Source organism: Euleptes europaea, chromosome 11 (genome assembly GCF_029931775.1).
Source record: "Euleptes europaea isolate rEulEur1 chromosome 11, rEulEur1.hap1, whole genome shotgun sequence".
NCBI classification, from domain to species: domain Eukaryota; kingdom Metazoa; phylum Chordata; class Lepidosauria; order Squamata; family Sphaerodactylidae; genus Euleptes; species Euleptes europaea.
In genome coordinates, this window is record NC_079322.1 from 79,773,031 (window position 1) to 79,794,032 (window position 21,002).

General features: G+C 57.4%; 1 protein-coding gene across 1 annotated transcript in view; it reads right to left on the bottom strand.

Moving 5' to 3' along the window:
* Positions 1–21,002, bottom strand: part of TMUB1 (transmembrane and ubiquitin like domain containing 1) — a 70,377-nt gene that overhangs the window by 16,355 nt on the left and 33,020 nt on the right. The gene's annotated exons all lie outside the window — the stretch shown is intronic.

The window sequence follows — 21,002 nt, forward strand, 5'->3', positions numbered from 1 at the left end:
CTGAGTCTTTGGCAGCCTTGCTCAGGTCTGGCCGTGAGGGCCGTGGCTTCCTTTCTTGAGTCAATCCATCACTTGTTGGGTCTTCCTCTTTTCCTGCTGCCCCAGAGCTAGGCTGCTCCAAGGCAGACCCAGAGGCGGCAACAACAGAGCCCCACTGGCTGCCCTCTGCAGCCCCCCAAGCTTAAACCACTCCAGCGCATCGCCACTGATGTCTCCTGGAGCAGCGTTGGGGGCAGAGGCCTGGCCTCTCTCTTGCACGCACAGGGTTCTCCTGCGTGTGCTTCCTGCCAGCCTCCGCCCAGCTCCTCTCTGTGTCCCGGGTGTGTCTCATGCCAGGTACTTTTCACCCAGTTTGGCTTGGGATGAGGAGCCGCCCAGCCTGACCCAGAGCAGAGGCAGCTCCTTTTCATCCCTGCTGTGTGACAGCTCTATATACAAACATCCCTCTGGAAGAGGTCAGACTTATAATAGAAGATAGACTGCGGTCTAGACCCAACACCACCTACCCATTTTCTTATGGGATTACTTGATATCATCTTGGAGAACAATTTCTTTAGATATAGGGAAACCTTTTATCTACAAATAAGAGGAGTGGCTATGGGACGGCGTGTCCCCTCCATTGCAAATATCTTTATGATTCATTTTGAAAGCAGGCATGTTTACACATCTGACCTGTTTTCCAACCACGTCAATCTATATCGACGTTACATAGATGATTTATACATGCTAATTAACACCAGAGAAACCATCGGACTACTTAACACTTGGCTTAACACCAGGAACGAGCGATACTAACATAATTCCCTTCCTAGAGATATACATATACAGATCCTCAAACAACACTCTGGCGGTACGTCCGTACAAGAAACCCACGGACCGAGGGGTAGGCTTACACTTTAAATCATTTAAATCCTAATTATTCTGAGCCCACGTGCTGTTAATTATCTCAGTCTTCACTTGTTTCAGCACAGGTAACTTTTTAACTTAAGTAAACCTCCGGGTGGGGCCAAGAGATCTCCCAGAATAACAACTGATCTCCAGACGACAGGCATCCATTCCTCTGGAGAAAATGGATGTTTTGGGGGTGGGCTTTATGGCATTATACCGCACGGAGGTCCTTCCCCAGGTTCCACCTCCAAATCTCCAGGAATTTCCCAACCCAGAGTTGGCAACTGTATGGCTTGAGCCCGGGCACTTTGTTTTTAGCTGGTAGGTGGGGGCGTGTGGAGGTACTAGCCCTCTTGCCGTGGGGAGGAAAGGGGGGCTGGCTCTGCTAGCATGGACTCTGGGAAAACAAGGTAAAGTAGGGAAACTTGTCTATTCCAGAATAAATGTCAGGAGCCAGAGGTGATACACGGTTGCAGACAACAGAGGAGAGGTTACAGAGGCAGGCCAGTTAGAAAGACTGTCAGTTTGGGCTGGGAGGGCCTCCTGGCAGCTGGCAGCCGTTGGTCTGGCATGCGTGACCTCAACCGGTGAGGGAGGAAGGGTGCGTGTCGGAGCAGGCCCTGGGCATCCTCCACCCCTGGAATCCCAGCCGTTGCTTCCTGCACACAAGAGGCCTGGCAACGAAACCTGTGAACTCTCGCTCCACTGGAAGTAAAGAATTGCATCAGAAGGGAGGCATGGTGCTTTGCCTGGGACGGCTGAGCTCAGATTGTGTGTTCACACATGCAACAAGTCTTCTTCTTCTATCAGATGTAACTCCTATGTACCTGCTGACTGGCTCATTTGCACTTAAGTTGATTATCTCATATTTAGTTATGAACCATTCAGTTATCTAGATATGATACATGATTATAATAGATGAGATTTAGAGAAAGATAAGACATTTTTCTATAAAAATGCACTCCTGTGACAAGCAAATTAGGTTTCTCTGGCTGGAAGTCAGAAGAAGAATAAGTGAGATCTTAGGTGAGATAACTTGGGCTTTTTGATAATCCCCAAAAAAGCAGTGACAGCTAGCTGAAACCCGATTTGCTTTTAAAAACTATTACTTGCTATAATATGATCAAACAATCCTATTAACTGTGATAATTTTAGCATTTATCTTCACGGTAATTGTAGGGTTAATTGTTTCATGTCTGTATTTTTTCTGTCTTGCTCAATAAAAAGAATACTTTCTTATCTCAATAATAATAAAAAAAAATCTGCCCCCGTGAGCTTTCATGCGCCCATCGCCTGGTTCAAGCTGAGCTCGCAGAGGCTGCATGTGCCAGACAGCCACAGCTGGTCCGGCTCATGAAATGTTAATGTGACTCATAAAATGATGCAAAATAACACAATAGGATCCAACCCACAGCAAACTGTACCCAGTAGGGCAGCCCACAGTCCCCCATAATTTATCCAAGTAACTTGGTGGGTGAAACCTTTTGTCTGCGTAGAAAAGCCCTCTTGAATCATTCAGTTTGTAGAGAGCTGTCAGGCCTCAGCAACACGTTGCATTTCTTGCAAAGGAACTTCAGACGTTGCAGCGAGTTACAAGTTTATTTCAGAAAGTCAGCGAGTTCAGCAGGTCATAGAGACTTAAGGCTAGAATACAGACATGGGGAAATATCGGTACATATATAGGGTAAATACAACGGGGTTGATTAGGTTTTAGAAACAAAGAAACAATACAGAAGTTAACTACCGGTAAAGACTTAAGACAACGCATATAGGAAATAAACGCGTGCGTTAACTGGCTGATCTTCCCAGGCTCCCGGCATTGTCTTGCGGGACCCGGTATCAGATCAGCGATTACTCGGGCGGGTCTCCATTGAGGTGCAGATCTTGGGCAGGAGACCGGGTGCAAACGGGGAGGAATGGAGTACACAAAAAACTCCATTTTGTCCGTGGGGGGAACCATCTTCTTATCCGGGGCCGGCAGAGAGCCTATCTGACAAGAGCTAGGAGACGGGGAGCCTTCCTGACCTCTTCAGGCTGGCCATTTCACAAGGTGGGGGCCACAACAGAGAAGGCAGGTGTGCGGGCTTTGTGTAACCCTGTGCCGTTTGCTCTTTCACGTGTTATTTTATTTCCCTGAAGGTTTCGCATTTAGGCCACTGTGAACAACCGATCAGGGACAGGTAGTCGGGTGGCTCCAGTATTCCCCTCCCCAAGTGCCTCCCCCCCCTCGGTCAGCCCGGCCAGCAGCAGAAGAGAGAGCGAGAGCGAGAGAGCACGCAGGCCTGGGGCTGGAGGACATTCACTGCTCATGTCTCTGCAGGTGCAGGCTAGAGAGGTGAGGCAGCAGGAGGATGAGCCAGGGAAGAAGAGCTGGGACTCTCCGCAGCGGACACCCTGGGAACTCTTGCTGGTCTCTGACGGAAGAGCATCTGGGGAAGAAGGGAGAGCTTTGGCCTCGCCATCTCCCTGGGCTTCCTGAGCACCTCTCGCCAGGGCCGGGCTTTGTTCAGAGCACCCTTGCTGAAGGGCACCCGCCCGTCCCAGCCTCTGCAGAGAGCAAGGAGGATGCGGTGATGATACTGCCGGCTGCCAAACGGCTGGGTTTGCCAGAAGTGCTGGCTAGCTTGGAAGCGGCCAGGTCGGGGAGGTTTCCTCTCCACCGCAATGTCATAGAATCATAGAGTTGGAAGGGACCACCAGGGTCATCAAGTCCAACCCCCTGCACAATGCCTGTTCCACTGAGGAACCGCTCTGGCTGTTAGAAAATTCTTCCTAATGTCTAGACGGAAACTCTTTTGATTTAATTTCAACCCGTTGGTTCTGGTCCGACCTTCTTGGGCAACAGAAAACAACTCGGCACCCTCCTCTCTGTGACAGCCCTTCAAGTACTTGAAGATGGTTATCCTCCTCTTCCGGCTAAACATACCCAGCTCCTTCAACCTTTCCTCCTAGGACTTGGTCTCCAGACCCCTCCCTATCCTTTTTGCCCTTCTCTGGACCCGTTCCAGCTTGTCTATTGTGTTGCCCAAAACTGTGGTGCCCCAAAGTGAACACAGTAGTCTAGTTGAGGTCTAGCCAGAGCAGAGTTAAGCGATACCATCACTGCGTGTGGTCATCTGGACGCGATGCTTCTGTCGATGCAGCCCAAGACTGCGTTTGCCTTTTTAGCGACCGCATCCCACTGCTGACTCACGTTCCGTGTTTGGGCCCCTAAGACCCCGAGATCCTTTTCACACGCACGACTGCTCCGACAAGTCTCCCCCATCCTATCATGATGCTTCCCCCCCCCTACCGAAATGCAGAACTTTGCCTTTGTCTTTGTCGAGGTGCCTTTTATTAGTCCCAGCCCCTTTCTGCAGCCGGCCCTGCCCGGGTCACGGAGGAGAGGGGTCTGCTGAGCCCGGGGGGGGGGCGGCTTTGGGGGCGCCCCGAGGCCCGCCGCCCGTGCGCAGCGTTGGGGGCCCCCGAGCCTGGCCCCGCACGCGTGGACAGGGCCGGCGAGGGGGGCGGAGGGCCCTGGGCCGCCCCCTGGGGGTCCGGCGGCGGGGCGGGGCTTGCCCGGGGCGGGGCCGCCGTGCACGTGGCGGGGGCGGCGGGGACGCGCGGCGCCGTCACGCCTGCGCGCCCGCAGGAGCAGCGCCTTGCCCCTCGGCCGGAGGCCCCCGGGGGCGCGCCCGGCGCTTCTGCGCTGCCCAGGGGTGAGTGGGGCGGGGGCGCGCGGGCCGGGCGGGGCGGGGCGGGGCGGGGGCTCCGCGCGTTCCTCCGCCGGGCGGGGCGGGGCGCTCTGCGTGTGCTCAGAAGCACTGTGGCCCCCGCAGCTCCGGCCTCCGCCCGCCCGCTGGCCCTCGGTCCTGCTCCGACGGGCTCCGCGGGCTGGGGGGGGGCGGCGGAGGGGGGGCGCCGCGCACTGGGGCGCCGCAGCCCGACCCGCCCTCCCGCCTCTTCGGACGCGGAGGCAGCAGCCGGCCGGGGAGGGGAGGGGCGGGGAGGGGAGGGGGCGGCTGGCCAGATCGTCCCCTCCCCCGGGCAGGCGGGTGTGGGGGCCAGCCCAGGGGGCGCTGGGGCGGGGGGGGGGAGGCGGGCCCTTCAGGCGCCCCCCACCCCGTAGCTCCTGCGAGGCGCAAAGGCCGAGGGGCCCGGGGAGACCCCGGAGGGTCTTCCGCGGGGCGTCCCCTCCACACCCACCCCCCCGCTGACGCTCCCGGCTGCATCTCCAGGCGGGAGTCTGGGGGGGGGGCGGGAGCGACCCCGGTCGGGCAGCACAGGACACGGGGGGGGGAGGATCGCCCCTGCCCGCCCGCCTGCCCGCCTGGGCCCCCCGAGAGAAGAGGGGCGGGGGGGGGGGCGGCCTTGCCCCCTCCCTCCCTCCCTCCCTCCCTCCCTCCCTGCGGAGGCGACCGCCCGGGGCCGCGTTGCCCGCTGGAGGCGGCCGGGCTGCGGGGGGGGCGGACAGGTGTTTCGCGACGGGGCCCCCCGCCCAGGGCCGCCCCCCCCCTCGCTCGCTCGCTCTCCCCCCCCCCGGAGGGGACCCCGGCGGAACCGCCGCCCGGGCCCCGGGGCCCCTCTCTCCCCAGCCCCGCGGCTCCCTGGGCTGCCATCATATCCCGCGGAAAACCCTGTCCCCCCCCCACTTACTTCTGGGGCCTCCCCCCCCCATGGGACATTTGGGGGAACAGTGAACAATAACCCTGTGGGGCATTTTCTCTTCTGGAACCAGTGAACGGCTTTTTAAGACCAGGTTTTTCTCTCTGGAAATGAGTCGCGTGGAAAAGTTGGAGGGCCTTTTCCGTTTTTCCCTATGAAACAGGGGGAATTTTTGGGGACCCGCTTTTCTCCCCTTTGGAATGAGTGACATGAAAGACCAGGTTTTATACAAAATACATACAACAAAGTTATTCTGCCACGTTAGATCATGACGGTAGTTATGCATACCGTAGACGATAGTTTTCTAGTTTTTTAAAAGTATAAATGTTTGAATTAATTAATACATTATATTGTGTTCAACGATAATACGTTATTAAAGAGTTCAGTGTATTCGATGGTAAAGTTTAACTTACTGTCCAAATATGTTGTTACTTGTGACTGTCTGAGACGATTGATTCTTCCCCCTGCGTGTGCCACAGTTGCTCCGGGTACAGCCATTTACAACTGGGCGTCCTTATTTATTATTCTGCCCAGTGTGGACCCAAAGCTGCTTCCATCGTTCTCTCCTCCTCCTCCGCTTAATGTGGCATTCCCTCCCCCCCACACCATGGTACTTTGGCCCTTTTTAGGTGGGGATGTTTAGCACCAGCCCCTCATAACTGCAGCCCCTAAGCGTCAGCTCCCTTAGCTGGTGCAGAAGCCCCGTCCTGCTCCCGTTCCCTGCCGGGAGGGGGGCTGAGGCCTGCCTGCGTTGCCGTCTCTGGGCAGGGCTGGTGGCCGGCCCTTCTGGCCGAGGTGGCTTCTTGGCTTTGAGTCTCAGGAAGGACTGCTGGTCCCCACACCCGGCAGGAGGATGGTCTTGGAGGTTTTGTGGGGAAGGATTTTCCTCAGGGCTCCTTTCTTGATCCTGTGGCCGGATTTGGCCCTTGGGGGTTCTGCTCTTTTCCTCAACTGAGGCTTTGGCGATCTGAAAGGGGTTTGGGGGTGGGGGATTGACCTGGTCCAGCCCTCTCAGCCAAGGCCGGATAAAGTGTCCTTAAAGCCTGTAAACCCCCAAAGACCTCCCCCCCCCGCGACCCCAGAGTGTGTCATAGTCCATCTTTTTCCTACTTTTGAATCGATCTGGTGGCCATTCCAAAAAAAAACACCCCATGATTCCAGTGAATCTGCTTACAAGCTTGGATTGGACCACAGTTCTGATTACCACTAGACTGGTGTAGTGCACTGTATGTGGGACTGCCCTTGAAGACTGTTCAGCAGTTGCGGAATGCAGTGGTGAAGATGCTGACGGTGACTTAAAGCAAAGTGGGTGGCCAGTGGAGGGGGGGGCTTTTCTTGGGGGGGGGCCTACTGGTCCCTTTGGCTGCCCACCCTGATCCTGACCTTGACTGTCAGGGGGTTGGTTTAAATCGATGGTTCCCAAAGTAGGCGGTACCTGCCTCCAGGGAATGGTGGGATTACCTAAGGGGACACTATCAGCAATGGGGTGGCAGGAGGTGGGCCCCTTCGACCATGTTGGTCACTTATTTAGGATTGACCAGGCCATGGCACCAAGCTGCCAAAAGGCACTCAAGTTTCTGCCTCCGCACAGTGGTGAAATCTGGTGGAAACTTGTAGTAAATCCGCCACCTGAGCTCTGGTCAGACCAGTGTGCCGTGTTTTGAGATGCTGTCGTCCACCGCATGTGCTTTTTTGTCTCCTTGTCATTTTTCAGGTTTTTGCTGGCGAGTCCTTAATGTCATCGGGTTGAGTGTGGCCTTTATTTTCCATTGTTCTCGATTACTGAACCTCTTGATTACGGAGCGTGCTTCTTAGCTGTACGAGTGTTATTTTTGTCTTTGCTCGCCCAATATCGGTACTTCTAGGCTATCCAATCGCTGTTCCTTCGACCAGTGTCATGAACAGGCAGCACGCAGTCAGGAAAAGCAAACCAGGCAGGGGGGCTCGACACATAAGCTGTGCTTATAACCCCCGTTTTTCTAGGTTGTATATGTATATATATATATGGGTTTGGCCCGCTACTGGAGTTTGGGAGTGGGAGGTATTTTGTCCCTGAGAAGGAGGGTTCTGAGGGGAAAGAGAGGGTTCTGGGGGGTGGAGGAGAAGGAGGCAGAAGCCACCCGGGGCAGAGATCAGGTGACCTGAGAAGGAGCCCCCAGAGATCTGCAGCAACGCAAAAAGGCTGAAGAGCAGCAGCTACCACCACCACCACCACCGCAGAGAGCCATGACGTGGCTGAAAATGCAGAAGATGTACCATGCAGCATATGAAGGACAGCAGGTTTTGCATTACAGCTGGATGAGTCAACTTTGACAGGCAATCAATCTTTGCTTCTTGCTTACATGCACTTTAATAAAAGACGAACGTTTGGCTCAGAAGTTGTTGTGTGCAAGGCAACTAAGAAGAGATACCAAAGGAGTGTGAGTGTCGATATTTCGTATTGTTGAGCAGTTCTTCAAAGGCAAGGAAATTCCTCTTACTGACATACTTGCTTGTGCAACTGACAGAGCAGCATCCGTGGGTGGGTCGCTTACTTGGAAAAAGCAGTGCCGAGTGTGTTTACCATTCACTGCATCATTCATCACCAACATCTGGTTGCGAAAACCTCCGTGATCGCCTGCACAAGTCATGACACACTGTCACCATTGCATTGAATAGAATTAAACCCCGGGCACTCCTAATAATTGGCTATTTCAGCATTTTGAACATTTATTGCTTCATACTGAATGGTTTTGGCATACTGGAGGACAACTGTGTGAGAGGCTTTTGACCTTTTTGACACTTGTGGAGTTTTTTGAAGACTCAGATGCTTTGCTCGGGGATGAACTCAAAGAGCTCAGGTGTGACATTGCTTATTTATCAGAACTATTTGCAAAGTTCAGTGAAATAAATGTACAGTTGCAAGGAAATGAGGTCAATCTTGTTAAGACCAAATCGGTCGTCCCAACATTTATTTCAAAGTTATTCAAACGCAATATATGCCGTTGCAAGCTATACCAAATTCCAAGCTTGTCTGAACTAGAAGAGAAAGGTGGGATCCAAGATCATGACCCAGAGTTTTTCTATGATCACTTGGATATGCTGCATGAAGGACGCGTCTGAGCCATTTAAGGAACTTCCTTTGATGGGAATTCTAAATTGGGTGATAAATCCATTTACAGGTACTGAGGAAGTTGGGATAGTGGAGGAAGAACTAATTGAGCTACAAAATGACGTTGAGTTGAAGCCAAAGTTTAAGAAATCCCACCAAGAGTTTTGGTTACAGAAGAAAATTTCTGCCACAGACACGGTGGTTAAGCAGCAGCTTGTTGCTTGTCCAGCATCATATTTGGCCGGATGTGGTTTTCGTGTGGTTATTCAACTTCTCTCCAAGCAAAAAAAAAATTAAAAAAAAATTTAACGTGGTGTTTTAAGACTCCTGTTAAGTGACTTAAAATTGGACATTGGGAAACTAGTATCACTTCATCAAGCCCATCCGTTGCATAAAGAATTTACTAAACAGTGAAGTTATTAGTAAATGCGGTATCTAAGATTCTTGCTAAATGAATATCAGACTTTGAAAAGCTGGTATCACCGGATGTAGTTCATTAATTCTGTTAAATAGATTAAGCAAAAAAGTTTTTTTAAAAAGTTTTAATTGGATTTGGGATAAATGTGAAATTAATTGTTACTGTTTTGAATTTGATTGTTATTAACTTCCTAGTGGGTTGTGCAAACCGCTATTCTGAATAATGCTTTTTGTAGGGTAGGGGGGGGGCTGGGGATGAGTTTATAGAACCAAGGGGTTGGTGTCCCCCCAAAGTTTGAGAACTGCCTGGTTTAAACCCTCTGCTCCCAGGCAGTTCCTTGGCTGGGCTGTCCGGCTTCAGCAGGTTTCTCTTTAGCTTCCCCTCCACCCCCTGCTAGAATTCAGGCTCTGGTACTTCCGGCCTTAGTGTTGTTTTCCTCCATGATGGATGTTGGAGCCTGCGTGGCTGCCTGCAGCCCCACGAGCAAAGCGGCTGATGGGCAGTCTAGAAATCTCCCAGCAGGACCCGAGGAAGAGCGCTTCACAGAGAAGCACGGCAGGTCCTTCCCACACAGCCTCTGCCTTTTCCCAGGCATCCCTCCCTCCCTCTTCTGCTGAATTGTCTTGATTCTCCCAAGTGAGACTCATTCTTGGGCTAAAAAGTCTTTGCTCTCAGGTGTGGTTTCTCCCTGAGTTGCACCCATGTGCTCATGGCAGTGGGCAGAGTGATGCTTGCGCCCCGGGTCAGTGTGCGCATGCCTGTGCCGCTAGATCTGTAGTGGTCTCTCTTTCCCAAGTGCAGGACGCCACCGGCCACTGCTGTCAGGAAACACTGAGTGAATCTGTGCTAACCATTTATGAAGTTTGGAAACGGCACAGCTCCCCCGGCATTGCGCAACTGCATGCTGCACAAGCTGTACAAACATCTGGGGCAAAATTCAAATTGGCATCCAGATTTTTCTAGTGGCGGGGAATGGCAGAATGGCGTCCCCAGGGAGAGAGTCTTTCACACATGCCTCAAACACCCATCCGGGCCTCTTCCACTCTTGAAGGGGCCATCTTCCTCCAGGGGAGTCAGGAGATCCTTCTTCGTGTTTCACTGACAGCCTGCCTCTTCTCCCCCCAACCCACCCACCAGAGCTGCTTCTTCCTCAGCCTAGCGGGATCATTCCTGCTGCCAAGATGTTTCCCCGCTGCCTGACATTGAGGGCACAACCCCAGGCGGAACACGATCCGGTCCGGGAGGTGCACAGTCAGCTTTCTGGGCAGGGTCCCGGTCAGCAGGATTGGGTTGCCGGTCGTTTTTCTTGACTGCTTTCCAGGGTTCCTCTGTCGGTCGGCATTTTCTCTGTATCCTCTCTTTGTTTATCCTCTGTAACATCCTTTTTTATTATTAAGGGAGAGTTTCAGAACCTGCAGTTTACAATATTTTGCCGTGTGCGGTTCCAAAAACCCTTGGCGCCTCGGCTGCAGGACAGGAGGGGGCAGGCAGGCGGTGTGCTTTACTTGTGCTGGGCTGGGGGGGCCCTCTGTCCTCTCCCTGGGTCCGCCAGCTCCTGCCTCCCTTGATGGTGCTCAATATTTGAGCCGTAGACCCTCTGGGCTGGCTCCTGCCCCTCCTCCCTGGAGTGGGTGGGAGAGGGGGGGGTCTGTGGCGGTGCAGAATGAAGGGTCTCCTGTGCATGCTCTTTGGTGGGGTCTTCTGGGACTGGAGATCCAGTTCCCCGGCTGGATTCTGGTAAGCCTTGGATCGGGGAGAAGCTGCTCGTGATTCTCTGCTGCCCCCCTGGATCCTTGAATGGCCTCTCTGGATTTCCCTCCATGGCCATGACTATTAGAATAGAAAGCAAGCAGTTTTTAACTGGAGGATCGTAGCAGAAAATTAAAGATTAGTTGGGCCTGATGAAGAGATAAAGGGAGCAAATGTTGACCAGTTCTGAATCTTTAGAAAGATAGCCAGAGGAGGAGAAGTGGAAGAAAAGATGCCCTCTTTTACCAGGGAAGGAGAAGGGGAAGTGTAGCCTGCTAGTTCTTCTGAATTCCTTGCTTTTCTTTTTTAAAAGTCACACTCCAGCCCCTTTTATTGTGAAGATATAAGGGAAAAGGCATTTCTCTGTGACAAAAAGTGCTAGAGTTCTTAAAAACAAAAGCTGGGAATGCAGAGGAACTAGTAGATAGAGTATTATAACACTATAATGATGTGTCAATTGCCAGTTTGGAGTGGGGATAAAACATGCCTACAAAAAATGTGGGTTTTCCATCCATGCAGCCTCCTAAGGCACTTTGACTGCGGTCTTTCCAAAAAGATTGTATCAAAACCAAGTTTGGGAAAGACGCTAACAAAGTAGGGGGGAACCATGGAAAGCGAATGATATGAGGGTGGTGGTGTGTGGGTGCTCCTAGAAACCCCACGTTGGTTTGGATGCCATCCTGGAGCCAGAACTCCTTGTGTCGGAGCAGTCGGCCTGAGAACCTCCCTTCTGTGGTCCGTTCGACACCAACTGCATTTCCATCCTTGGAGACTGACAGCTCAGCTGCACTGGGGAGGAGAGGATTGGTGCATGTGTGTCTTTGTGTGTGTGGGGGGGTGCTGGTTGTAGGCCCCGCCATGGCTGTGATGGTGTGGACTTCTCCCCAGCAGGGTTCTGTTTCTGTCCCTTCTTGGGGGAGAAAGACCCTGGCCCGGAAGGCTGGTGTTGATCCCTGGGGAGGGTGGGTTCCGGCAGCCAGCTGGGGGTGGGCCTTGGGATCCCATCTGCTGGTCCAGCCCCTCTCTTCTTCCCTGGAAGGGGGCAGGTTCCTCCTTGAGGCCCATTCCATGGTGGGGGGGCATAGGGTGGCCCTGGGCGGCCTCTGAAGCATGGTTAGAATGAACCTTCCCCCCAACTTCTCTTTCCCCGCAGCTCGTGGTGTGGTCACGCGTGGGCCGGCCTCTGCTCTGCACTGCCCCTCCTGAGAACAGGACGCTGCGTGGAACTTTGCCAGGGGAGGTAAGGAGACCCCCGGGGCAGCAGTGGGGTTGCAGTAGTGGGGCCTGGATTCTACCCCTGGGTAGACCTCAGAGCGGCTGGATCTGAGATTTCTGCTCTGCCCTTGGCAGAGGAAAGAAGACACATGGCGCGGCTGGGAGGATGGATCAGTGTTACGGGGTGGGGAGGTGTCTCCTCATGTTTATCCCAGCAAGGTTTAGAAGGCTGCTGAGCTGTCCCCCCCCCCCCCCGCAGTCTTCTGGGACCCCAGTAGCTGTGCAGTAGGCTGCCTGCAGTGGTCCTTCCAGTGTTGAGCAGGATGGGGGTGGGGGCCATATGCTTTGCACAGTCAGGATCTGGCCCTTGGCTGTGTTGGGGCTGGGAGGGAATTTCCTCCCTGGACTGAAGATACTTTGGGGAGGGGGGGAGATTCCCTGTCCCTACATAATGGTGTGGGGCTCCAGTCTCTGGACGTCTCTGGCTCTCAAGATGTCTTTGAAAGGGAGGGTGGGCGGTGCCGGCTGGCTCTTCTGGGAGGTGAGGGGAGAGAAGGGCAGATGGGGGAGATGAGTCTGGAGTAGGTAATTTGCCCCCCCCCTTTTTTTTAGTTCCCACACATGGCACATTTTACCAAATGTATTCCAAATGGTTACCCCCCCAAAAAATTAAATTAATGTCATGACTGGTTAACTCCTGTTGAGCACAGAGTTTGGGGGGGGGGTGCTTGTCTGCTGCCCCTTCCAGGGTGAATGGGTCAGGAGCCCCTCCGTGTCCGGGATCTGAGCTTTTCCACCAGAGAACTTCCTGGGGGAATCCCCCCCACCCCGTGGTTCTGGCAGTCCTTCACCCAGTGGCCCCCAATGTAGTACCTAGCCAGGGTTTTCCTGGCGCCCTCTTCCTTTGTCCCCAAAGCACGTTTGGGGGGGGGGGCTTCAGAGGAGCCTGGGAGCCCCCCCATCTGTGTCTGCGGAGAGCCCCCAGAGGGAAACAGCTTCCTCCACGGTAGGATGAGGCTTGGCCGGGGACCTCCCAGAGTTCAGTTCAACTTCCCAACATTTTGAAACTGGTTCTCCCCCCCCACCCTTTGACAGCCATTTTGTGGTGTCACCAGATTCCACAAGTTCTACAGGATCCCTGCAGTGATCAGTTGATCCCGGTCACTGTTGTTTTTACAAAGGTTCTGATGCTGTTTATGCAGCATGTTACGTCGCGTGGGCGATACGCGAAGAACGGAGACGGAGTTCCAACAGCAAACGCTTTATTAGGAACAGGCAGAGCAGAACTAACTATGGTGACCGGACCTCTGCTTGCATGCCCGCTTGGCCGCCTGCGGCCGCTCCCCCCCAAGTCCGTGATTGGGAGGGAGAACCCCAGAAGCCAATCGGAACATGCAGTTCAGGAGCGGGGGGGACGGACTCCAAGCTCCACAAGGTGCCTGTTTCCCCTTGATGCAACACAAGGTGCCTGTTTCCCCTTTTGTCCCACACAAGGTGCCTGTTTCCCCTTGAACCCTTCCTTGAACCCCTTTTGTCCCACACAAGGTGCCTGTTTCCCCTTCCGATTGTCCTTAGGGTGCCTCTCGGGGCCGGCCATCTGCAGGCTGGGCAATTCCTGGAGGTTTTGGGGATGGAGCCTGGGGAGGGAGGGGCTTGGGGAAGGGAGGGACCTCAGCCGCGCATGATGCCACAGGGCCCACCCTCGGGAGCTGGCAGTTTACTGACTTCTGGAGATCAGGCACAGTTCCGGGAGATCTCCAGGCCCCACCTGGAGGTTGGCAATACTGGTTGCCTTCTCCCTTTTTTTGTTGCCATATTAATGGAGGGAGGAGGAGTACAGAAGAACGGGGGCGTTGCACGCAGGAGCCTGGGTGCCCCGGGCATGGTCTCGCAGGGTCTTCTCCTGCGTGAACCCCTCCAAAAGGAAAAGGCCCAGCCTGAGGCAAAAGGAAAAGGCTTGCCAGCACCCTGCTGGATTGTGCCCACTTAGTTTGCCGGTGATGTGTGGGTGGGCAAAGAGAGTCCCGTGGGCTCCTCAGGTCCCTTTCTGGAGGAAAATCGCCAGTTGGAGATGGGGGGGACGGGGGACCTTGGCAGGTGTTCGCTGTACCGCCACCCTTCAAAAGCAAGCTGCCGGGAAGAGAACCTTCCTGCCTTTCACATCCCCCTGGGGTTCTGGGGTTGCTGGGCACCTCTGACCCCGTCTGGGCGACCCCGAGGGGCAGCCGGGAGAAACCCACCGGGCATACCCAGCCCACCTCTCCCTGGCCCCACACGACCTCATTAGGCCAGACTCCCACCGGGCCGGGCTGTTTTCCTGGGCTGCCTTCCAGGCTTGTGCGCTGGCCAGGAACGGCAGGCTTCCCTGGGAAGGGTCCGGAGAGCGGGCTCCTCGGCGCTTGCCCCCTCCCTCCCCTGCCTGCTGCCTCCCGCCATTCCCGGAATTAACGCAGTGCCCTCGGGGCAGGAGGCCAGAGCCTCCTTTCATGTTCTTTGGGGTCACTGGAGGGCGTTGGGGATGGGGGTGGGGGGCTCACATCAGCCTCCAGATCTCTGCAGCAGCCGAGGTCTCTCTCTTAGGGGGCCCTGGGCCAGCAGGGTGGGGGAGCATTCCCTGGATCCAGCCTCCCCTCCCACCCCCAGAAAGGGCACAGCAGCCTTCCTCGTGAGTCTTTGGCACCTGGAGCTGGCAAAGACTGCCGAGGCAGAGAGCAGGCCGGGCGTCTCTGCCTCTTTCCTGCCAGAGGAGACCTCTTGGAAACTCATGGCTGTCCTCTGCCTCTGTTCCCTTTGCAGAAGGGATTGGGCCCACCTCGCAGGGGGCTGTGAGGGTGAGCGGCAAAGAGGCCTCCAGTGAGCCAGATGCCCGGGGTCCTGTGAGAGTGGGTGCTGGCACTGCCCCAGAGCCCGGAGGGCCACTGGCTGTATGGAGACAGGAGCAGCAGGAGGCCTCCCTCGCCACCCCCCTCCCGGTCTGCCAGGAGCTGTTAGGTTGGGGCAGGACGGGGGAAACTCATAGGGGAGTTGGGCCTGCTGTGGTTTTGGCAAGGGGAGAAGGGGGCAAGGGGGTCGGACTTGATGACCCTGGTGGTCCCTTCCAACTCTATGATTCTAAGGTTTTTTGGGGGTGGGGACTTCCACCTCCCTTGGCTGTAGGTCACCGACCGAGTTGCCCAGGGGGACTGTTGGGTAGAGCTGAGCGGGATCTGCTCTGCCCCATGCGGTGATTTCCCAGCGGGGAGGAGAGAGTGAGCTGGCCAGCCACGGAGAAGGGGGCAGTCTAGAGGACTGAGCAGAGATTGTCCAGTGGGGTTGCCCCAGGGCCTCTTGGCTGCGGTGGGGCCTTGCCTGGGGCGCCCCACTTCTTTGGAGGCAGAAGCAGCTGGCCGTCTCCTGAACTCAGGGCAAGGGTGCTTCCGGGGGGCACTGCGGGCCAAGGACCCCAGCGCAAGCACACGGGGGGGGGCACCTGGAGGACGTGAGTGGGAAGCGGGCACAAACCTGGGGCAGGGATGGAGCTGGGGAGGCTCTCCTCCGGGAGAGAGGCCGGGGCACAGCCCCCCTTTTGGCGGGGGCTTGTCCTCTCTGCCCCTGGAGAGCTCGGTGCCCCTCTGTGCCAGGGAATGGGAGCTCCTGTGCCCGTGGCACGTGGCTGATCACCAGGACCCCTGCAGGGCTGGGCCCACGAAGCATTGTGGGGGGGGGGTTGATGGGTGTAATTAAGCAGGCTGGGTTTTTTCCCCACCCTTTCCTCCCCCCTCAAGCCTGCTAGTTTGGAGTGGTTCTGGGATAATTGCCCCCTTTGGCGTCTGGGGCCACAACTGGGAGGGGCTGCTGGTCTCTGTCGAGCACGGCTGGCAGTGGGGGTGTGTGCCCCCCTCCTGGGCTGGGCTGCTGCTTGCTGACAGAGCAGCCAGACCGGGTGTGCCCGGGGTCGGGGGGGGGGGAGGCAAAGGCTGGCCCGACCTTCTCTGCCCTCCCACGTGGCCCCTCTTGCCGCAGCAGAAGGGGGGCCCCCGCCTGCTTCTCCAGCTGCTGCTCTGCTCTGCTCACCTGTGGGTGGCCTCGGCCTGGGAGGGGCTGAGGCTGCAGCCGGTTTTGGGCTGCAGAGGGCCGCCCGCGCCTGCTCCTGAGCACCTGTGTGTGTGTGGGGGGGAGGGGGACCAGAACCCGAAAGGAGCTCCCTGCTCCTAGGGGCCGGGCATGAGAGCCAGAGGGGTTCCAGCCGTGCCTACTGTCCCTGCACCGAGGTGCTGGAGGGAGCGGGGATGGTTTGGTCTGGCTTTGTGTGGAGGGGAGCTGAACAGGAGGAGACCAGGTGCAGCGGGGGGGGGGCGTCTTGCCAAGGGGCGGGACTTGGCCATGGCTCCCACCCCCCATCTAGGAAAGCCTCCCACCTCCGAGTTCCTGGGGGTGCAGGCCTGTCCTTCTGTGCTTGTCCTGCCCACCTCAGACCTTGGGGCTCCTTCAGGCGGGTCTCGGGGTGCCCCTGAGTGATGCAGGGGGTGGGGGTGGGCCAGCCCCCCTCTGCTCCTGGGGCGCAAGGAGTGAGTGCTTCTGCCAGGAAGGTGGCCGGCCGGCCAGCCTTGCCTGGATGGCACAGTGGGGGCACCAAGGGCTTGGCTTTGCCCCACCCTGGAAGAGGAGTCCTCACCCTCCCACATTCGCTGTGGGGTGTTCCTTGCCCACGGGGCATTTGGGGGCATTGGCACGCTAGGGGGGTGGCTATCTGTTCTTGCCCTTCCCCTCCACTGCCAGTGCGCCACTGGGGTGAAGAAGGGCACTGGGAACGGCAGAACTCCACACACACCCTGCCCCCCCGACTGAGTGCCCTCTGAAGACACAGGCCAGGCCGAAATCCTCTTCCGTGTGTGTGAACGTGGCGTGTGTGTGTAGGGGTGGGTGTGTGCGTAGGGGGCACCCAGCTATCCTGCAGTCGCATGCTGAGGAAGTTGAGTGCCTGTGTGGCTGAGGGGCGGGTGGTGGGCTGCTTGTGGAGGGAGGGGCACGGTGGGACAGGCGGCATGGCCACGCACACCAACCCCGTTTCCCCACACACCCCTCTCCTTGGAGGGCTGTCTCTCTTTGGAAGGGAGGGTCTCTCTTGTTCCCTCTGGAGTCGGGACACAGCATGGCCGTGCCCGAGGTGGGGGGTGGGGGGGGTCTGTTTTGAATGGCCTTCTCAGCCTACGAATGTGGCCACGGAGCAGCTTTGCACTGGGGCTGGGAGCCATGCCCTCCCCGTGGCTCCCTGAGCCCCCCTCCTTGTGCTTCTTCCTCCCTGCGGGGGTGGGGGGCTGGCTGGTTCAGGAGAGCTGGGCCACCCGCCTGCCTTGTGCCTGGCCAGGGCTGTGCCGCCGTGCAGGCCGCAGTGGCCAGGGAGCGCCCCTTGCCCACGTGGGGAGTGGCTGCCAGCTAAGTAGCACTTGCGGAGATCTTGGCACTCCTCAGGTTGTTTGCAGAAAGCCGCCTGTCTGTGGCGGAGGTTCCAGAACAAAGGCCTCCGCTGCCACCCTCCCCATTTCCTCCCCCCCTCCCTCCCTCCCTCTGGCTCAGGTTCTAAAGGGGGGGGTGTAGCCGTCTGGCGGGAATGTGCAGCCACGGAGGCCGGCGTGCAGGCACTGGGGGGGGGGCACCCCTTCTGTCTCCTGCTTGGGGGGAAGTGGCAGCTGCAGGAAGCTCTGAGGAGGGGGCTGTCCGGGCGTCCGGTCCCAGGGTGAGCCGTGGAGGGCAGTTTGGAGCCCTGGCAGAACTTCCGGAGCCAAGGGGGCCACGGGGTGAGTGAGAGGGTGCCTTGCTGGGGGGTCAAGAGGGGTGCCCGGGGGTGTGTGTGCCAGGGAAAGGGGGCTCCAGAGCACCCCGGTGGGCGCCTTACTCAGCCAGTGCTGCTCAGCCGCCTGGTGAGGGGCGAAAGTCAAGAGGGGTGATGCCAGCGTGCCACGTGTTTTGCGGAGTTCTTCCGGGCAACCTGGCCAGGCGGGACATGTGGCGGGGTGGCAGCAGCCCTGACTGGGGCTGAGGGGAAAGCAAACTTTGGAGGGAGTGGGCCTTGAACCCGGGGCTTCCAGTCAGAGACTGGGGTTGTAGAGGAGACCTCTTTCTCTTGAAAGGAGCCAGCGTGGTACAGCAGTTAAGAGCGGTGGTTTGGAGCAGTAGAGTCTGATCTGAAGAACCGGGTTTGATACCCCACTCCTCCACATGAGCTGCGAACACTAAACTGGTGAACTGGGTTGGTTTCCCCACGCCTCCACATGAAGCCAGCTGGGTGACCTTGGGCTAGTTACGATTCTCTCAGAGCTCTCTCAGCCCCACCTACCTCATAGGGTGCCTGTTGTGGGGAGGGGAAAGGAAGGTGATTGTAAGCCGGTTTGAGTCTCCCTTCAGTGGTAGAGAAAGTCAGCATATAAAAACCAACTCTTCTTCTCCTTCTTCTTCTAGAAGAAACCCTTTGCCAAATTGGTGGGGGGGGGGGAGAGAGACTATGGAGGGTCCGGAACCTGCTCTCCACAGTGCCTGCTGTCTGTTCAGCTTATCCATACTGAGGAAAAGGCACTCCTTGTATGCTCAGAAGTACGGTTTCCTTGACCCAAGTGCTTGGCCTTCGTGACAGTTCCAGGCTGGGGGTTCTGTCCCACCTGCTCTGCTCCAGCCTGGTCCTGGCTTCCTGCAGGGGGGTCCCGCCATCTTTGCTGCTCCCCTCCCCCCATTCTGACTCTGTTTTCAAGGCCAGGATTGAGCCAAAGGAGCGGCTGTGAGCACAACCCCAGTTGTCTGATCGACAGTCTTCTTTCCACACTCCGGCCCCCTTGCCCCATTTATAAAATGGCCTACCTTCCAGGGTTCTTGCAAAATTCTCTGACAAAAACATGGAGAGCTTGGAACACTCTGGAAAAGCGCCTGGTCAATCCTGCTCAGAATGATAACGAGGAAAGCGCAGGAGTGTCTCTGAGCCTGCACAGAGTGCCTCGCCTTTCCCTCTGGACAGGTACAGCCAGAGGAGGAGGCTTTGGGCATCGGCTTTCCTGCTCTTTCGCCCAAAGCCCAGGAGATGCCCTGCTGGGAGCACCTTTGGCCTCCTTCCAACCGACCCCTCCTCCTGAAGGGCATGGGGGGGGGGTCCCCCCGGGGCCCTAGGCTGGCGGTGGTTTCTGAGCAGGGCCCTCCCTCCCTCTCACGAGCCACGGGACGCCCGTGAGTCATCCTCAGGGCACTCGGTGGAGGAGGAAGGGGGGAGAGCTATTTTTAACAGAGTGGGCGGGGTGGGGCTCTGCTGGCCTCGGCTTGCGCACTTTGGAGAAACCCTGGGGGGGGGTCTTGCCCCCGGGAGGACCGGGGGAGGCAGTGGGGGTGCTTTGGTAGGAGACATGCCCAGCCAGGGTAAGTTTGAGGAGGGGGCTGTGGTTCTCACTTCTGCCCGCTCCGCTGAGGGTGGGATTGATTTCTGTGCTTCCCCCTTCACAGGTGGGGGGCTGAGCCTGAGGCCACAGGTCCCCACCCCACCCAAGGAGCCGTGTGAGAGGCAGTGTGGGGGAGTGGTTAGGGGTCCTGGAGACCCTGCCTGGTAGCCTCAGAGGGTCTACATGTGTGTGTCGGTGTCCTGGATGCTGCCCTGAGCTCTTTTGTGGGGGGGGGGCTGAGAAGGTGGCCAGGTGCGCCCCCCTCTGCTGCAGCTGACTTATCCAGCCCACCAGTTCGTGGTGCCTGCTGTGTGGCTGGGCCAGGGGAAAAGGCAGCCTACTCCAGGCCCCTCCCCTCTGGCCACAAGCCTCCCCCCCCCCCGCGGCCCCGGCCAGCAGCACGGCCGAGCTGGTGACAGCAGAGCTTGGCCAGAGCTGCTGCACTGGACTGCAGGAGGTGAGCGCAGGATTTGATCCCTGTGGCGAGGGTCAGTTTCCCCCCCCCAGGCCGGGGCTCGGTTTTTGCTGTAAGAACAGGTCTCTGCCCCTTGTGGCTGCGGAGATCTGCCGGCCGCCTCCGACTCCCGGGCAGCTACCAGGACCTGAAAACCGGGTGCAGAGTGGAGAGCCGCCTGCCCGCCCGTGGGTAGAGCAGGTGTGGGTGGCACTGCAGGGACCCTCCTGGAGGAAACGTTTCTGCCTGTTGGCTGGAGAGTGAGTGGAAGCCACCGCGGGGCCTGGCCTGCTGCTGGGGCCGCTCCGGGTCAGCTGCGGGGGGGGGGGACTGGCTGAGACTGTTGCATTTGCATCTGCTTCTCGATACCCCACACTTCTCCCCAGCCAGGACTCAGAGCAGTGTTGAAAGTTCTCCCCTCCTCCGTTTTCATACTACAACATTTTGAGGTAGGCTAGGCTGAGTGTGGGATGGGCCCCAGGTGACCAAGGATGCTTCCATGGGGGACGTGGTGTGTTGACCCAGGGTGTGCCAGGCTGCCAGGCCACCACTCTGCCCGCTACACCACCCTACCTGTCACGTGGGGCCCGATTTGGACTGCTTGAGTGATAGGTGTCGGGAGAGGTGTGGCCTGGTACTTTGGGGGGGGGTGCTTTGTCCTGCAGCACTGGGATGAGGGTGGTCTGAGGGCCCGAGCGATGCTTTGGGTGGGTATGGGGTGATCCCAGTGGGACAGGTGTCGAGAGCAGCAGGACTCCCTCCCTGGGAAGCCTCTTTCTAAAAAGCCAAAGGGCTCAGGCCCTTCCTTCCCCAGAGTGGTTTATGAAAAGAGAGGGGCACCCCGGAGTTGGGGGCACCCAGGGGTAGGGGAGCTGCCCCACTGCCTCCAGTCCCTGCCGGCTGCCAAACAGGGAGGAATGTGTTGGAAGCACCAGAGGAGAGGGGATTTGGGCCTGGCGGCGGCGGCAGTACTGGCAAGGAGGAGGTCGCTGGTGCGCTTGCTCTTGGCCTGTCCCACCCCCACCCCCTGATGTTCTGGGGGTGGGGGCTGAGCAGAGGCCAGCGTGGTCCGAGGGGCAAGTGGGCCTGTGGTGACTTTGCCCCATAATCGCCTTAGCTGGATCAGGCGGGCCAGCCGGGGCTGGC